At 35.9% G+C, this 19,317-nt stretch overlaps 1 long non-coding RNA gene across 2 annotated transcripts in view; it reads left to right on the top strand.

The window, feature by feature from the left end:
• The window catches only part of LOC127492772 (uncharacterized), a 357,154-nt gene extending 340,931 nt beyond the window's left edge, over window positions 1–16,223 (top strand). The window contains exons 1-3 of one of the 2 annotated variants that reach the window (XR_011382121.1): window positions 7,551–7,682; window positions 13,668–13,820; window positions 15,347–16,223. This is a non-coding gene — a long non-coding RNA (uncharacterized lncRNA). Of the gene's footprint in view, window positions 1–7,550; window positions 7,683–13,667; window positions 13,821–15,346 lie in introns of those variants that run through there. The other variant, XR_007922528.2, reaches the window with a different exon arrangement.
• Window positions 16,224–19,317: the final 3,094 nt, after the last annotated feature.

The raw sequence follows: 19,317 nt of genomic DNA, 5'->3' as shown, positions 1-19,317 counted from the left end.
CATAACCATGTATGGAACTGGATCACAGAGTCATTTTTTCTGGATAGATCTAGAAAGCTTGTTTTTTTTTTTTTTTATCGTAACTGCAAAGATGACAGATTTTTATCCAATCTTTTTGTCCAAAAACTCCCCAGAGTCTAATTTAAATTCACCTTAATTGTAAAAATCAGAGGCAATTGAATACAAAATCAGGTGAGTGCTATGGTGTTTTAAGGGAGGAATGAGTCACAGAGGTTTACTGGCAGTAGCAATCCTTAGGGACACAAATAAAGGACACCATTTGTTCTAGAATATCAATGTCACTGAGATATAATAAGGTGTGTTTAATTCTTACTCTCAGCCTTCTCTGAGGAATATAGAAAGTCTGTAAACTAGAATGATCTCAAAGAAAGGTTAATGCCACAGAAAGGTCCCAATAAGGAAAACACAGTTCCTGAATGGGGGGTTCTGCAGGTCACAGCAGAGAAAAGATCTTGAAAAAGACGTTTTTCATTGTGTTCTAGTTCTACTAACTTCTTTTTTTATTGTTTGAGTCTCTAAAGAGTAGCTTTGTGTATCACAAGCAAAATGTCAAAGTTTCAAATATAAAGTTCATGAAATAAAATAAAAACAATGGGAATCCTTAAAAAAAGTAAAAAAAGTCTATTTTATACCAGATGACAAATAAAGTGTTTTGAGTACCAGTGCAAAAGAAAAAAATAATTAATAGAAAGAAAATTGTTCATTTTAGTAACCCCGAGTAAATGGTCTCTGAACACTCACCTCAGTAGTCTTACCCTGCAGGTACAGTTGGTACTTGGAATGGATTTCTTTCTTGCCTTTTTTTTTTTTTTTTTTGACAGGCAGCGTTAGATAGTGAGAGAGACAGAGAGAAAGGTCTTCCTTCTGTTGGTTCACCCTCCAATGGCCGCTACAGCCGGCGCTTTGCACGGATCCGAAGCCAGGAGCCAGGTGCTTCCTCCTGGTCTCCCACGCGGGTGCAGGGCCCAAGGACCTGGGCCATCCTCCACTGTACTGCTGGACCACAGCAGAGAGCTGGACTGGAAGAGGAGCAACCGGGACAGAATCCAGCACCCTGACCGGGACTAGAACCCGGGATGCCGGCTCCGCAGGTGGAAGATTAGCCTAGTGAGCCATAGCGCTGGCCTGGAACAGATTTCTAAGAAGAAAATGTGGCACCCAAACAACAGAGAAATTGGAGCACTTTTCTTTCATTTATGTTCAGACATCATCTATGCATGAGATTGGTAGTATGATTAAGATTGCACAACCCTAGAGACATTGCAATTATATACCTAATAACACAAAGTCAACTGAAGAGTTACCTGGTCAGAAACATTCAACATATCTTATGGTGATTAATTCAGAAACGTATTATTAATTGTATTCTTTGAAATTAATCTCTCCTCTTATCTACCATTAGTCCATTAGTTTACATTGCTATCAAAGTATGTTTCTGGAATATGGATATAAATACTTTTTGCTCAAAACATCTTATTTATTTATATTTGAAAGGCACAGAAAAGAAATGGGGAGAGACACAAAGATATACAGAAAGGGATCTTCCATCTGCTGGTTCATGTTCTAAATGCCCACAACAGCTGGGTTTGGGCCCAGCTAAGCCAAAAATCTGAAACTTAATTTGTGTTCCTCACATTGGAGGCCAGAACCCAAATACTTGATTCATCACCTGCTGCCTCCGAGGGTGCACAATAATAGAATTTTGCAATTGGGAGCTAAGCTAAGATTTGAACCTGGACGTATCACATATATGGGATGTAGTTATCCCAAGTAGCATCTTAACCACTGCACCAAATGTCAGGCATGAAACATGCATGTCCTGTGACCTCAGGATATGCTCAATTAGTTTGGCATACTGGACTTTGTTATCTGTAATAATTACCTTATTTTCTGCCTCTACCCTTCTACAACATACCCTGGTGATGGTGTATATCTCCTTCTGTGTGTCTGTCATATTCTTCAGTGCCTCGCCTGCGTATTTGCCTTCTTTCATTCAGTGTTTAACTTGAAATTCCCTTCTCCTTTCAATTATCATCTCAACTTTCAATATTCAGTTCAAATATTCTGTTCTCTGAGATATTATTTCCTAATTTGCTAAGACTAGGCATTTCTTATCCTATTTTAGCATAGAATTTTGTACATTTCTCTATTAAACACACACTAGAATGATTTTTTCATTTTTGCCGTAAATGTGAGATCCTCCCATATTGTAAGGTTCTCCAAGACAGGCAGTGTGTATTATCCAGTTTCTGTAGCCAGCCCACACTCAATCCACACCAGCAGTTCTGTTCTATGTTTGTGTATTTGCTTACTTTAATTTTTTCATATAGTGAATGAATAAATTGTTTATATATGTGAAATAATTTAAGCAACACAATTTACAGCCTTAAGTTTATAGCCATTGAAATGTAATATAACTTTGTTATAATTTAAAGGACTGGAAATATAATACAAGTACTTATCATATTAATCATATTATCATATTAATACTTAACATAAGCACTCAAATTTTTTTCCGGCATCAAAGAAATGTATGCCTGAAGATTTTTAAGAGAATGCTGGGAAATACAGAAAAAATAAATAAAGTGAGAATAGGACCACCATCATGCCAGTAAAAATCACAACTATAAGTAATTTACAGTGTTTTGTCTTTTGTAATTTTCCATTATAAGCCAGTAAATTCCAATGACATATAAAAGCTTCTTTTTGGCATCTGAATGTAATAATATTACTTTTATATGGTAGTCAACTAAAATAAAACATTAAGGACATTGCAAAACATTCAATTTGTAAAAAAAAATAAAGAATCTTGCAAACTATAGCATATTTTAACACCCTTAACCTAATTTTTTCAAGTTTGTGTCAAAAGGAACATTTGCTATTTTCCACAATATTATAAAAATATTACCTGGGAAAAGTGCCCAAACTGGATTTCAGCAAGAAATGGAGTTATAAAATTATGAAAATGACTTAAATAATATTAACAGCTGAGGCTGTCTTGTGAGGCTGGGGTCTGTGGACCCCTCAGATTTAGGTAGAGTGTCCTGGACAAGCAGGTTTCAAGTTTTGTGCAAGCCGGTTGTGATTTGTGGTTAAAAACCTTGTTTCCACCTGTTGGCATCTCCCCAACGATAGCTTCCTATTCACTATGTGTGAGCCTGTGGTTTTAACCACAGCTTCAAGTAAGTTGCACTCTTCCATCCAGGTCTAACAGAGGAGGGGGCTGAGCCCCTAAAGGGAATTGGGCTGTCTCCAAGAGACCCCCACTCTTTCCATGAGCCCCAAGTCAATCAAAATACAGTATGTGAACCCCTTGTCCTCTGGGCACCCCCATAGAATGAGACAATGAAAAACAGTGATGCCTTAAAAAACCCGGGGTACTTCCTGAAAGCCAGTGGTCCATTTAGGCACTCTGTCTGGTCTCCTCGAGGACCAGATACTTTGCTGTCACTTTGTAAACCAAATAAAATATTAGCTTCTTTTCTGCAAATTGTTTGCTGCTTTTTATTTCTATACTATGTTAAGGAAAAGAACCCACAAAATCCAATCTGGCAACCACCGTCCCCTAAAAAATTTAGAAATAAAGACAAATAAATCTCTTGGAGAATGTACCCCGTGTTAATATTTTGACATGCATATTTGCAAGTTTTATTTATTTATTTGAGAATAGGGGGAAGGGAGAGAGAGGGAGAAAGAGAGAGAAATTTCATGTTCATTGGTAAGCTCCCCACATGCCTGCAGTGGTTTGAGCTGGGCCAGTCTGAAGTCAGTAACCAAGACCTCAATCCAAGTCTTCTATATGAATGTCAGGGCCAAAGTATTTGAGCCACTGCCTATGGTGGAATGAGAAGGCCTTGCCAAGATGGCACTGGTGAGCAAGCATCAGTTACTCAGGAAACAGTGGCAGAACCAACTGGCAAAGGAGCCTAGCAACAAACAGTGATTGGTTACAGAATGAACTGCCCCTTGATCGGATTGGCTGCCTCGGCTATATAAGCTGCAGCACTAACTGAAATAAACAAGTCTGCAAGCTGCTCACCTCTAACCCACTTTCACCTGACCCCCTCTGTCTGTATTGTGACTCTGCACCTCTTGCCTCCACTGCGCTTCTCCTCTCAGAATGAATCCACAGCAACAATTGCCTGCTACCTCCCAGGGTGTCCATGGCAGGAAGCGGAGCTGGGACTGCCAAATGCCAAATGCCAAATTCATGTCTCTGGTGTGCATATTTCAATATTTCTACTATGTATCAGATACACAGAGAAACACCAAATTATCTACTTTGTTTTGACAAGCATTTTTCCTAACTGTAATATTTATAATTGCATATACTTCTGTAATATATTGAAAGTCAGATTTTATGTCATGAAGTTTATATTTCATAAATATATTCCATATATACGGTAGTGGATTTCTAATTTCTCTTTTATAGCTACTACTAAAGATGATCTTTTTTTGTGCCTCTACCGTATTTCCACATAATTCAAAGCTCACTGCTGAATTTAACAATTCATACTTTATCTCAGAATAAATCTTTTCCTATTCAAAACTTACTACTTATCCCAAGACAGATTTAAGACAAATAGACAAATTTTCTCCTTTGTTTCACCTTCTATTTCTCCTCTGTGTATCACAGACAAATTGAAGTGCCTGCCATCCTGAACAGTTCAGGTTTTTGTTACTTTCTGCTTTTGCTTATGCTCTGTCTTCTGACTTAAATGTCCTTATCTTTGCCCACCTTTGGAAATCCTGCTGCCTTTTAGGATCTCTGCCCATTACTAGAGCCTCAGGGTAACTGGCATGATTTTCTCTTCCTGTGGTGTTTCTCCTCTCCTTAGATCTCCCTGGTATGTAAATATTTAAAAAATCTGTTAATCATTATTATTTATGCATCAACTTACTTATTAAATTATATCATTATTTACATATTAATTATATCCCTTCATAGACATTTTCAACACAGGAAATAGTCTCTCATTGATCTTTATTGATCTTTTCATTTATCTCTCTCAATATTTTGTATATAGCAAGTGCTCAATTGACACTGTATAACTGAGTTTATGTAAATTTTAAGGCACATGTTTAAGAGCTACATTTAAAAACATCTATTCCACTCTGGTGAAAATTTGAAATAATTATAATGATGAAAAATGGTAAACAGAGGTCTCTAGGCTAAAATGCATTATTTTACTTTAAATGCAGTGACAGGATTAGCACATTCTCCAAGACCAATAACTAAAATAGTGTGTATCTTTCTTGATCAAGTAAGTTGATCTAGTTGTAATGCCTATCCAAGTCAAGGGATAGTAATCTTGACTTTGTTATGAAGGAAAGTCTTTTAGTAAAGACATTTTACAAGGAGAACTCCTCCAGCTTTAAGTAATTACCAACATTCTCAGCTCAGGCTTATGAAAGGTTTGTTCTTTTCTAAGTGAGCAGACTGAAAAACCATTCAAGGAGATGCTGTATGGTGACAACTTTAGTGACTGAGTGCGAGGGAGCAGGAACCTGCGAATTCTCATTACTTTAAACAAGTAGAGACAGAGATTTCATGTAAAGTCCTATGTAGTTTTTATAGTACACCTAGTTGTGACTCTGCTTAGAATTTTTTTAAATTAATATTACACAAGAAGTTGAAATAAAATTAAAAAGGTAATGTGAGATCTGGGACAAGAAAGCAGATAGGAACTCCAGCTTGCTAGGGAATTCACAGTTTTTTTTTTTTTTTACAGAATTATCTTATGTCAGGAGTTCCCGAAGTATAGTTCCTGGACTAACAGGATCAATATTGGCTAGCAATTTCTTAAAATTGAAAATGGTATCAGAGTCCCATATAAAATCTAGAAGCGCAGAATTGTAAACATGTAGTATAATTTTGCATTGTGTAGCATAATGAAAATACTTATTACATGTATATTTTAACAAAGTAATATACCTTCCCAAAGTTTATTTTTGGATATACTAAAAATTACAGCTGATGCAATAAAAGGATATTCATAATATCCTAAGCTGTTGGGGAAAGCTAGAGGATAAAACTCCCAACCAAGTTTGCTATTCTTGAATCCCCACAGGCATTCTAGCTTTCCATAACTGATTTTCACTCTTTGCGAGCATATCTAATGAAAACCCTTCCTCCACGGCCAATTCCAAGTCATGAAACTAAAGTCATTGAGCATAGAATTAGGAAAAGACATTCATATTTTGTTTTCACAAGTTTATGTAATAGGATCACCACTGTGTATAACAACTTCTCCAACAAGCAAGAGAACAAGGTCTTCGGTTGATACCAGGCTCTAAAAACTGGGGTAGAAAAAAAGAGGGGTATTATATGATACTGAATACCAATGAAGAAGAGCAAAACTTTAAATTCCTAGAGATTTAGCAGAGGAGAAGTTTTCCTACATGAATATTCTTCCATTTGTTTCAACAAATAGAAAAGGAGGTATTGCTCACCCAAAGATAGCCCAAGAAAGTTCAGTGCACAACGGAAGATAACTTTTATATGGTACCTGGGATTTACCTGATGCTAAGGCCCAGACACTAAAAATTCAAACTGATTTTAATAGCAATTTATTTCAACTTTGTTACCACAGGGGCAGTGTTTTGTGAGAAAAGCAAAAATTGAAGTGTAATCAACATCACCTTTCATATATCATAATGCAGAGTTGAGCACTGTGAGTACTTTGACAGGAATTATATAACAGCTATAGGGAGAAAATCACCCATCCACCTGCTAAAGTCAGAAATTTTACTTATAGTTATTATTTCTGAAATAAAACATATATGAAGAGTGATATCCCGGTGGAAAGAACAGGTCTTCAAAGAAGGAGGTACCTTTCTCTGAAGGGAGGAGAGAACTTCCACTCTGACTACGACTTTGTCTAAATATGATCAGAGTTGGTGAACTCAAAAGGTTTCCATAGCCTTGGCAACTCATGACAAGAGCCTAGGATGATTACTGATGCCATAAACAAGAGTGTCAATTTGTTAAGTCAACAACAGGAGTCACTGTGCACTTACTCCTCATGTAGGATCTCTGTCCTTAATGTGCTGTACATTGTGATTTAATGCTATAACTAGTACTCAAACAGTATTTTACACTTTGTGTTTCTATGTGGGTGCAAACTGTTGAAATCTTTACTTAATATATACTAAACTGATCTTCTGTATATAATGAGAATTGAAAATGAATCTTGATGTGAATGGAAGGGGAGAGGTAGTGGGAAAGGGGAGGGTTGTGCGCGGGAGGGAAGTTATGGGGGGGGGAAGCCATTGTAATCCATAAGCTGTACTTTGGAAATTTATATTCATTAAATAACAGTTAAAAAAAACATAAATGAAGAAATAGAAACTTAGTGTTACCTTATAAGGATTATGGTATACAATGAACATGAAATTCAAATGTTGGAGTCCAAACCCCCATAGTGATGGTAATAAGATGTAGGGCCTTTGGGAAATGATTATATCATAAGGTTGAAGTCATCACGAATGAGACTAATGCTCTTACAACATGAATCACAAGAAAGCTTGCTTTCTCTCTTTCTTTTGTTGTCATGTCAGCATGCTTTGAGAAGATGACCATCTGTAAGCCAGGAAGGGGTTCTTCACCAAGATCTTAATCATGCTGTCACATTGACCTGGAATTTCCATCCTCCAGAAATGTGAGAAACAAGTATCTGCTATTTAAGTACCCAATACATGGATATTCTGAATTAGAACTGGCTGATACAAGTCATTTTCCATGTTAACATAAGTAATTTACTGAAAAATATGTAATGATTTTGCAATGCTCTATACATGCTAGTTGAAGATTTGGGAAAACAGAATTGCATGTAAGTAATTTGTTCAAGATGCAGGCATATCAAGCAATAAAAAATTAAATTTTCTCCAGCATTGGATGTCATCAATCCACCATGATACCTTTCAGGAGAGAGAAAGTTTCCTTACTCTTAGGTCCATGATAATACATTTTTAGCCTTCAGTGAGAAACCTAGTTTCATGTTTTTTTTTTTTTTTTTTTTTTTTTTTTTTGCTAAGTTCTTTCAGATTTGATGATCTTTGTGACAGATTGCTGTAGTGGAAATAACATGAAACTATTCCCTGGTGCTGAATTGATAGACAAAGTAGATCTATTTTTCCCGGAGAGTTGGTGGAGGATATATTATTTCACTTTCCCTTACTCTTGATAGCTATTTTAAAGAAAGATTGCTCAATTTTAATGTTGAACAGTCTGAAGAGGTTTCATGGTCAGGGAATAATCATTTTCTCAACAAAATTTAGTTCCTCAAAATCTGTTGGCCTTATGCCACCACGTACATCATTCAGATACAACTTATTAGGAAATTGTTTTAATATATCTTCATGATGTAGTAAAATAAAAAGAATGTTGCTCATGAATATAAGAGAAAAGCTGAACACATTTCATAGTTTTTAAGACTGCTCCTGCCTGTGTGATTTACCTAAAATCTTTATCAAGAGTAACTGGAATTGTCCCTTGATTTATATAAATGAAAACCAAGGAAATTGAAGTCATTTTGAACAGTGTACATGAAGATAGAGCTGTAATGTCATCTGGGGTCCCCTTCCTCCTTTGTCATTCAGTCCTCCTGGCCACTGCATTATGCAGTGTGTGTAGAGAAGAATTTATAATGGAGTTTTGTGAGAGGTGAGGGTCTGCTTCATCCATTTAAAAATTGTCTATTTTGACCAAAACTTCTCTTTTCATAATTGGATTTCCCTACAATATTCAATTATGCAAGCATGATTTTTTTGAAAATATAATTTCTTTAGAATCATGTTGTATGATTTAGGACAGAAACTATCAAATCTTATCATGCTGGGTTGGGTGGCTCAGCAGTGACATTTTCCCTCACAAATCAATGAATGGGTAATTAGAGAAACCTAAGTCAGTCTCAGGTAGAACAAATGCATTCACAAGCTTGTCATTCAGTCAGCACATGCCACTGCAGCCATTTCTCTTCTAATCAGTCTGGTTTCTATTCTGAAGGATGAGTCTTCGTTCTATCAGCCACTGAATCTCTTGAATAACACTCTTGCACAAAAACAGTAAAATGAAAGTCAATGAGATAAAGCAATAAAGTCAATAGAATTTGCAGGAAGATTAAAAGCGAAAGGAATTTAAAATTCAATTTATACCAGATGCAATAGTGGCTTTCAATAGAAAATATGATGCAGATTAAATGAAAGCTTCCAAACTTTGGAAAATAGCATTGGATTTGAGGCAACAAGTTGTTAATTCTAATCTATTAGATGATTTGGTATTAAAGGATTTAATCAAGCAAATCTCTTGATTGCTTTATCCTAAATTTTTTCTGCATTTAAGAATAATATTGTGAGTTTTAAAAGAATGTAAACACAAAATTTCCATTGAAAATCAATTAAACAAGAGTTTCTAGGGCATTAAGGATAGGTAATTTTGAAAGTTTACTATGACATTCTAATAATACTTTGATTTTGAAACAAGGCTAAATCTTGATTTAAGTTGGTATCTAAAATAGAAGTAGTGTCATTGACTAGTTTATGGGTAGAATTGTGACATCAAAACTCGCTTGAAGTTATAACTCTCAGTACCACGGAGCGTGACCTTATTTGGGAATAGAAGCACTGCAGATCTAATTAGCTAAGATGAGGCCACACTGGCCTAGGGCCCATAACAGGACGGGGGTCCTCATCAAAAGGGTCAGTTTGGACATGGATACGTGAAGAATAAAGCAAAGATGCAGTGATGCAGCAGAAGCCATAGAACTTCAACCATGACAGCAAACCACCAGCAAAGGAGGGGAGGTCCTGGGAACAAATTCAGAAGGGCCCAACACTGATGCAGGTTCATCTTAAACCTGTAGTCTCCATGACCATGAGCTAACACATATTCATTGTTTAAATCATTATGTGGCGTTTAGTTATGTTAGCCCCAGAAAACTAGTACAATAAGGTATTAAATATCTACATGTTTAAAATTTGAAGTTTCATTTACTTCCCATACACAATGGGAAGAGTTGGCTGTGTTGGTCAAGGAGTCCCTCTCCAGTTCTCTATATGATCCATGTAACCCTCTGCTTTCTGTTTTTTCATAGAAAGATCAACTTAACATCTTTTTTAGCTTTCCCTGATATTATTTTCCCAATAACAGATTATACAGTTATTTGATAGGAATATCCTTCACTCATACCCAGATGATACAAGAGAACCATGATTATCGGGAGTGCTTCCTTTAGGTACCTCCTTCCTCTGTTGAATTACCTTTGGAAGAAGAAATACATTTCCAAATACCTTGAATGTATAGTTAGGTGTTACCAAATCTTAATCTTTCTATCGAGACTCATTCAAAACCTTTCCAGCTGAGGTTCTGTCAGGGATCCCTCGTTCCTTTTGTGTACCAGCAACCATAAAGAGTAATACAGAAAAACTAATTATCCCAATTTCAGAAACCCGATGACATACTTTTGTATTGTTGCCTAGCTCTTTGTATGATATGAGCAAAGGATTATTATTTATTTTTATTTTTTTAAGACTTACTATTTGAAAGGCAGAGTTTCAGAAAAGAGGGAGAAAAAGAGATCTTCCGTTCACTGGTTCATTCGCTGAAATGGCTTTAATGAATGGGGCTAAGCCAGGATGAAGCCAAGAGCCTGGAACTCCATATAGGTCTTTTGCATGGGTGCAGGGACCCAAGAAGTTGGTCCATCTTTCACTGCTTTCCCAGGTGCATTAGCAGGGAGCTAGATCAGAAGCAGAGCAACTGGGACTTGAAAAGGCAGTTATATGGGATGTAGGTATCAAAGGCTATGGTTTAACCTGCCGTACCATTTTGCCTGTATTGAACAGTAGGGATATTTTTAATGGGAGGAACTAATAAGTAATCTATCATGGTGCTTTTGTTATCATCTAGGTAATAATTCCATAATGGTAATATTGGGAAAACAATTCTTCCATAGAGTGCAACACACAATTTCTCTATGTAGGAAGCAACACAATGGAGAAAATTCAAGTTATGTTTTCTACTAAAGAAGTTTTCTATTAATACAAACATCAGAAGTCAAGGCGCAAATTAGAAGAGAAGAATAAAGAAATAGAATGATGGCAGTGATGGGCAACATCAAAAGCATTTAATAGATGACAAGTAAGATATTTGTGTGAGGCAGATAGAACTGTTAACAAGAGAACCAGAATGAGAAGAGAAAATATTGCTTATAATGTCTTTATGGACATGACTAAAATGAAACCTGGATTAAACAAGTATGGTTGAAAGAAGGGTCACGAAAGAAAACTAAACAGTCCAGAGGGCGCTACTGAAAATGTCACCTTGGTTTAATAGGAATATATGAGACAGACTTTAAAATAAGTCACTGCGAACAAATCTGGAGATTCCTGATTTAGAGACAATGAAGAGAAATAAAAGTTAGTGGGGATTTAAAATAAAATGAAACATTGACTTAGTTATATATCAACATTGAAAATTTGATTTCTCCAATACAAACACTTTCTTCCTGCTCAACATTCAAACTAAGCCACATTCTAATGATCTAAAAATATAATATTGCAAATGCTTGAAACCACTAAGTACACATGAGACTACTTGGACACAGTTACTTAGACATTATTTCTTGTTCAATGGGAGGGAAAAAGAGGTTTCCTTTACTGACATTTGAAACTGATTTTCACAGGCTTTCTCCAATCCACATTAAAATCCCATCCCACTGAAATTCAGGCTTTTGGTTTGGCTTGTAGCTTTATATGTTATTTCAAAGTTCAATAAAAATACATCTCCCATACTTTAGAATATATAAATAATTCATACAATTCACCAAACATAACACCAAGATGTGGTTCTGTCTATATCTGAGTATTATAAAAGGTTTCAGTCACGGGCTCCCATCAAATTAAGTGCTCCTATTTGACTTGCTTTGGACAGGAGACTGCCATGGTAAACACCAAAACAACACTCATGATGTTTTACTTCCATGCCTTAGAAATCATGTAAGGATGTGCCAATATGAAAACTCTATCAGCTCAGGTTACTGAGTGACTACGATGGATCCTTCCCAATGATCTGGGAAGGGTAGGTAGTGCAGGTTCAAAGTATTTATTTATGTTTTAACTCACCAACACTTGTAGAATTGTCTGCCACTTTGGTATAACATACCTTATAATTATAGAAAGAACAGGAAACTTTATTTTATCATCTTGAAAGACATCAAAGTATAACTTATTTTTAAACGTTTATTTAAGAACAGGAATTTTTTCACAAAAGCACTTCACTGTGAATGCACTTTGAACATCTCACTAAAAGAAAGCAAAAACAAAAATGAAAACAATCCCCCTAATATTTGATTTTGTTTATTTTTCTGCCAGAAGAGTGTTACATTTGTTAGATAGAATGAAAATCCGTCTATTTCAATGCATCATAAGCTATTTGAAAAAATATAATTTAATTTAAATGTTCCACAAATATTTAATGTTATGCATTTGTTCTCTTTCTCTCCCCTGCCAAAATAAAAATATCCCATTTTATTTTGCAGAATATACCTATTTTCCAGATTCCTTTCAATACTATGCAAATAGATTTATCTAACCATCAGATTTTAATAACCATATGGGCTCTTTACCATATATTAAGAAGCAATCTAAACTGTCTCACTCATGTGTTTATTCATGTACTCTTAGTGTTAACAAGAGATTTGTTTGAACATATGTAGTGGACAGAAAGCTCATGTGCCTAACAGCCAATATCAGTACAATGTCATATTTGAATAAAGCTCCTACCCAATATTAAAACTTACTGGAAAATACTCTAATTCTTTTCTGAATTATATAAAAAAGTTGCATAGGAAAATCATGCTTATGGAACAGTACAACTACTTTAACACCTTCCAGCTGGGCTAACACTGTCTCATGTAGCATAACAGGTACCTCTCAAATTTGCAAATCATTCATTCCTTAATATTTTACCATTGCCAGAGCTCTTATTTCATTAAGTTAATGAACTTTAATTTTGGAATCTTTTTTTACTCTCCCCTTAACTACTTTAGTACACATAATGTCCCAAGAGTTAACAAGGCAAAAAAATACAGTAATAATGAGAAAAATTTATGTCTATATAAGCATACAAGCAAATGTTAATTATAAACAACTGAAATGTCTCTAGAAGGTATAATGTTGCTCTAGAATATAGATGGAAATGTTTTTCATTTTTATTCCTAGATTTTCAGTGGAATTTATGTGCAGATGCTCTGTTCATTTATCTCCACTTTGTTTCTCTTTCATTTGATCATGTCTATTTAATACCTTCCTACTACAGGTGAGGGTGTGGGGTAAGTGGGAAAATTTATCAAGTCTCTAAATAGTCCTATGAAGTCCTGAATCAGGTTTGTGTTCTACCACTATTAGTGTCTTCCTCTCTCTATACCATGTTATTTTGTTGTTTTCTAAAATTTGTAGTTTATTAAATGAGGAGACAGCATATTTTTTAAAGTGTTTTATTTCCAGGAACTAAATGTTTGAATGTTGCAGTTTACTATTAACAGATGGTTTCAAATGGAGGCACTCTTGGGAAATTCAGTATGAATATTGTGTATTCAACCTTTTAAGTTTTCTATCTACTGATCATCCATATTTTCTTCTTTTAGGTATTTCATAGAGAAGCCACAGAGGATCATTTTCATATTTTGCAAATGAAATGACAGTACTGGAGTAGTTTCCCATAATGGAGATGCTTTGGGCAATTGACAACTATTATATGACTCATCATCTTCAAATAATTTACCCACTGGAGATGAAAGGTAACTTCTCTTGCTATAATCACAGGTTAAACTAAGTGTTTTCATGAGGAAATTTTCAGAAATCCCGTGTAGAGCACATGGTGCAGATTTGTGACAGGCTTACACTTTTACTTAAACGCAGTTCTACATAATAGCTTATGGAAAATCAAATCTAAAAGAAATAGCTACAGAGAGAAAAAAGATGTATAGGCTGTATAGTATGGTGCTTGGGTGATTGTAGCTAACAGACTAGCTTTTAGGTAGAAAAAGTAATTTTCTCAAATCCTCAGAATCATATATAACACAATAAGTCATCATAAACAGAAATCCTGGGTGGGTGTTTGGCCAGCATTTAAGATCCAATTTAGGATGTCTATGCTGTATGTCAGAGTGACTGGGTCTGATTCCCAGCCTTGGCTCTTGATTCTAGCTTTCTACTGATGTATACCCAGGGAGGCAGTTGTGATGATTCAAGTAGTTGGGTTCCTGCTACCCACGTGGGAGATCTGGGTTGAATTTTCAGCTCCCAGCTTCAATCCCTTGGGAATGCATGGAGTGAGCCAGGGGATGCATTGAGTCACTTCTGCTGCTGCTCTCTCCCTGTGTTTCTCAAATAAATAAATAAAATAATTTTTAAAGAAATGTGATTTTCCAGGGATGATTATCAGGAGCTGTGTAATCACTTTGTGAAAGCACAACAGTAATTTCTTGCCAATAGAATACCATGTGCTGAGTTGGGTTTAAATAGTATTTTAATAACCTATTACTAGGCAAAAAAATAATTTATAACTGCCTACAGTCAATTTACAGTTCTATAATAAACACTTCAAAATAGCAATTCTCTTAGCATCATATTCTATAAGCAGTGGTTACTCCATAAATATGGTTATGGTTGTCTAATTTAGCTTTTATTTTTATGAATATGTGATTGGTCATTAAGAGAATAAGTCCCCTGTGGGAATATCTTCCACTGAGATCACCCTCAGAGTCTTACAGTCTTGTAATACAGGCAAATTGTAATTTATAGGATGAAGTGATACAAAGTGCTGAGTCAAGCATGATCCTGGAAAGAACAGTGCACTTTTTTTTTTTTATAAAAAAAGATTTTATTTATTTATTTGAGAATTAAAGTACAGACAGTGAGAAGAAGACAAAAAGGTCTTCCATCTGCTGGTTCACTCTGCAACAGCTGGAGCTGTGCCAATCTGAAGCCAGGAACCAGGAGCTTCTTCCGGGTTTCCCATGGGGTGCAGGGGCCCAAGCACTTGGGCCATCTTCTACAGCTTTCCCAGGCTGTAGCAGAGAGCTGGATTGGAAGACGAGCAGCAGGGACTAGAACTGGCACCCATATGGGATGCTGGCACCGCAGGCGAAGGATTAACATACTGTGCCATGGCGCCAGCCTGAACACTGTACTTTTGAGTGGTGAAATATAGAAGATTCTGTTGGCATTTCATAGGAAGAGTAAAGTATAGCAGAAGATGTTTATTGAAAGGATGGGTCTACAGATGCAGTATTTTAATTATTTATCTGCTTATTTCTTACAGACTTGTGGACTTCCATCTTTCTTTGGCCCTCACAATTTTTCTCTTCCACCACCAATAAAATAGTCACACATAATCACAATCCTATTATGTGCAAAGACTTTGAAGTACAGGGGTCCCTGGCTTCCTGCAGTCCAGCATCCACAGAGCATATTGAGTGAAATATTGACATCTTCAGGTACTCCTTAGAGGACCAATGATTTGTGGTTTTGTAGACTGTTTTTATGGGAATTGAATGGTAAATGCAACTGCCATGAAATGGCTTGAATTGTCACATTGATGAAAATGCGTTTGCTAACTGATTTTGTAAATTACTTTATGGAGTATAAAACATCTGCATTTAGTTGGATTCTATTTGGCTGAATAAAAATACTTCCAATTCAAACCTCTTGTATCTGATAATGACAATGTACTGGAAAACCTGAAATTGCATAAGACAATCTAAACATGTTTTCTTTTATAAAGCAGATAGCACTGTTAGTATGTGGCATACTAGATTGTGCTCACTAAAGTGACAAATTCTTCCTAAGGTTATATAAATGCCACACTACGCATTTTCACTTATATGTCCAAATAACACACAGCATCTGATAAGTGCTGGGATATAAGAAGATAACTCCTAGGTCTACTTTTCAAAAATGCCAATTGTAAGAATAAAATGCTTTCTTATAAGAACATGAAATGATAGTAAGACAGTATTCTTTTGAATTGCCTAAAAAATGAAAGGAAAATTTGATTGCTTGCTAATTTTGTGTTGTTTATCTATAGAATATTAAAGTCAGAGAAAAGCGTAGGAAAAAAAATGTTCCAAGAGTCCAGAGATGGTATAGCTTTATACACAGAAATTTCCACCAGAGGTTTCCTATCAAAAAACACTAAGAGAAGACTAGGTGTATTATGATCAATTCTTTTTTATTTAAAGATTTATTTATTTATTTGAAAGGCAGACTTACAGAAATTCAGAGGCAGAAGGAGAGGTCTTCCATTTGCCAGTTTACTGCCCAGAGGGCTGCAATGGCTGGAGCTGCACCAATCCGAAGCTAGGAGCCTAGAGCTTCTTTCTGGTCTCCCACATGGATGCAGAGGCCCAAGGACCTGCACCATCCTCCACTGCCCTACTAGACCATATCAGAGAACTGGATCGGAAGTGGAGCATCTGGGACTTGAACTGGTGCCCATATGGGATGCTAGCACCACAGACAGCAGTTTTACCTGCCACACCACAGTGTCAGTCCCTGTGATCAATTCTAAACGAGACTGTCTTGCAGAGATATGCGAGAATACCAAGTGTGAAACAGGTGTTGTGACAGCTCATGAAATACCTGCACCTTCATATAATTTACTATCCATAGTAACCCCCAGTATTCTGTTTGAAGGAAATCTTTCTATGGTGTGAATCACAGGCTGTCTATGCAACCAGATCCTCTCCTATTCTTATAGCTCACTAGTTCTCCCTTCAGTGTAAACAGTAACATTATTTCAACACTTAGTAAATCATGAATTTTATAGTAGTTTATAATCACTAGGACAATACTGTTGTGTCTTTTAGCATATGTAATTTGAGCTAATTAAAATATCTTATGATGGAGCTGGTGCTGTGGAGCAGTAGGTTGAGCATCTGTCTAGGGTGCCGGCATCCCATATGGATACCAGTTGGAATCCTGTCTCTGCTAATGGCCTGGGAAAGCAGTGGAAGATGAGCTAAATATTTGGGCTGCTGCATCCACGTGGGAGATCTAAAAGAAGCTTCTGGTTCCTGGCTTCAGATCAGCTCAGCTCTGGCCACTGGGGCCATTTGGAAAGTGAACTAGCGGATGGAAGACCTCTCTCTCTGTCTCTCCCTCTTTCTGTTTGTAACTCTGCCTCTCAAATAAACAAATAAATAAATCCTTAAAAATATCTATTGCAAACAGGCAATATCACTAAAACAGAGGAATAGAAGTGCTACCATTAGATTTATAGTCAAGGATACACACATTATTCAAAGGCATTAGTGCAATTTGATCAAAATATATTAGTGATTTTGAGCAAAAAATCCCTGTGTGCCTCCTATGTCAGGATAGACTCACAAAATTTATTCAAATTCTTCAATGACAGGAAGACACTTATCCTAACATATAAACAGTGTTGTGATTTGGATTTCACTATTTCATAAATTCTTAGTGGCAATTTTAATGACAAGTTTGCTCAATAAACAAAATTTTAAGTGAATGCATCTTGGAAGAATCATGACACCTCTGGGTTACAGAATGTGGTTTCTTTTCTACTTACTTTTCATTTGTTATAATTACTGCAATCCATCTACTTAGCTAATTCTTGATTCTGCTTCCAGAAACAAATATGTATGTTTCTATGTATTTTTTACTCAAATATTTATCCTAATGAGCCAAATTTGAAGATCCATAGCAAAACATCTAAATCATTGCTAGAACATTTTGTTTATTAAAGATTTCTTTGGGTCTGTTATTGATGTTCAAGAAATCTCTCAGTGTCTCTGAGTTTAAATAGTGAAATTTAGGAAATTACAAAAGTACCTCACAAATATATGTTTATTAGCACTACACATTTTTAAATGTTTATTTATTTATTTGAAAGACAGAGAGAAAGAATTTAGATCTTGGTTTTGTTTTTTTTTTTAAAGGTTTTATTTACTTATTTGAAAGACAAAGTTACAGAGAGGCAGAGGCAGAGAGAAAGAGAGGTCATCCGCTGCTGGTTCACTCAGCGCTGGCCCCTAGGGTTAGATTTTTGATTCACTGGTTCACTCCACAAGTGTCTGCCAAAGCCAGGGCTGGACCAGGCTGAAGCAAAGAGCAAGAGTTCATTAGGTATCTCATGTTGGGGGACAGAGACTCAAATATAAGTCTCCTGTCATCTGCTATCTCTCAGGATGCAGAACAGTAGGAAGCTGGATTGAAGTAGAAGACTTGAGACTGAAACGAGGCACTCCAATGGAGGGAGATGCCTCAAATGGTGGCTTAGCCCACCACTATAAATGTATAAGTGTATTCATAAATGTAGATGAAATTAGCATTAATTAATCTTTGTTATGTACAAACAAATTACAGAGAAAGAAGGTATGCTTTAACTGAGAGAAAATGAATAATTTCATCTGGATAAGCAGATGGGAACATATCATTGACAAGTAGCTCACATTAATAAGGACTTCAAAGATTCAAACAGGCCATAATATTAGTTTACCTCTCATATACTAAGCAATGTCATATACAAAATTTACAAACACTTGTGAAATGCATGAGGTTTTTGACATTTAAAAAAAACTGTTTTAGCTGTATTTATGTTGCATTTATAAGGTATCTCCAAACCTTCTTGGAAAATTAATATTATGAAAAAAATGCATGGATACCAAATATTTTACACTAAAATAAACTTATCTTTTAATTCCATTTCCCATGAACTCTTTGAAAGTTCTTTATGGTGATACTGTATGGTACATATTAACCACATGTGGGAGATGAGATGTTGATACAGGTAGGGAACTGGCTAGGGAGATTAAGTAACTTGCCTAAAGCAACATAGGTAGGGAAAATCAATATTTGGCCTTTGATTGGTTAGTTTTAAATTGCATGCAGTTAATCAACTTTCATACTACCTAAAGCCTTCATTAATTGTGATGTATGCAACAGAGGCCCACTCCCTCTGTCCAAAGATTTCAGCAAGTTATGTCCTGATCCAAGCCCAGCATGCTACAATCAAAGTATTAAACCTTCATGGAAGACCTTTCTCTCTTTCTCTCTCTCTCACTGTCCACTCTGCCTGTCAAAAAAAAATAATAAAAATAAAAAACCTTCATGGAGCTCATGGGTAAATGTCCAGGGCAGTCAGTAACTGTAATTTTGTATCCTCCAGCCCTGTTCTCCCCCACCCCCACCACCTAGTTTTATTGAGTTATAATTGACAAATAAAATTAGATATATTTAAGGTGTGCAACATGATTTGATACATGATTGCTA

The sequence above is a fragment of the Oryctolagus cuniculus genome, chromosome 14 (assembly GCF_964237555.1).
Source record: "Oryctolagus cuniculus chromosome 14, mOryCun1.1, whole genome shotgun sequence".
NCBI classification, from domain to species: Eukaryota; Metazoa; Chordata; class Mammalia; order Lagomorpha; family Leporidae; genus Oryctolagus; species Oryctolagus cuniculus.
The sequence above is the reverse complement of the archived record's forward strand: the minus strand, read 5'-3'. Positions and strand labels throughout refer to the sequence as shown.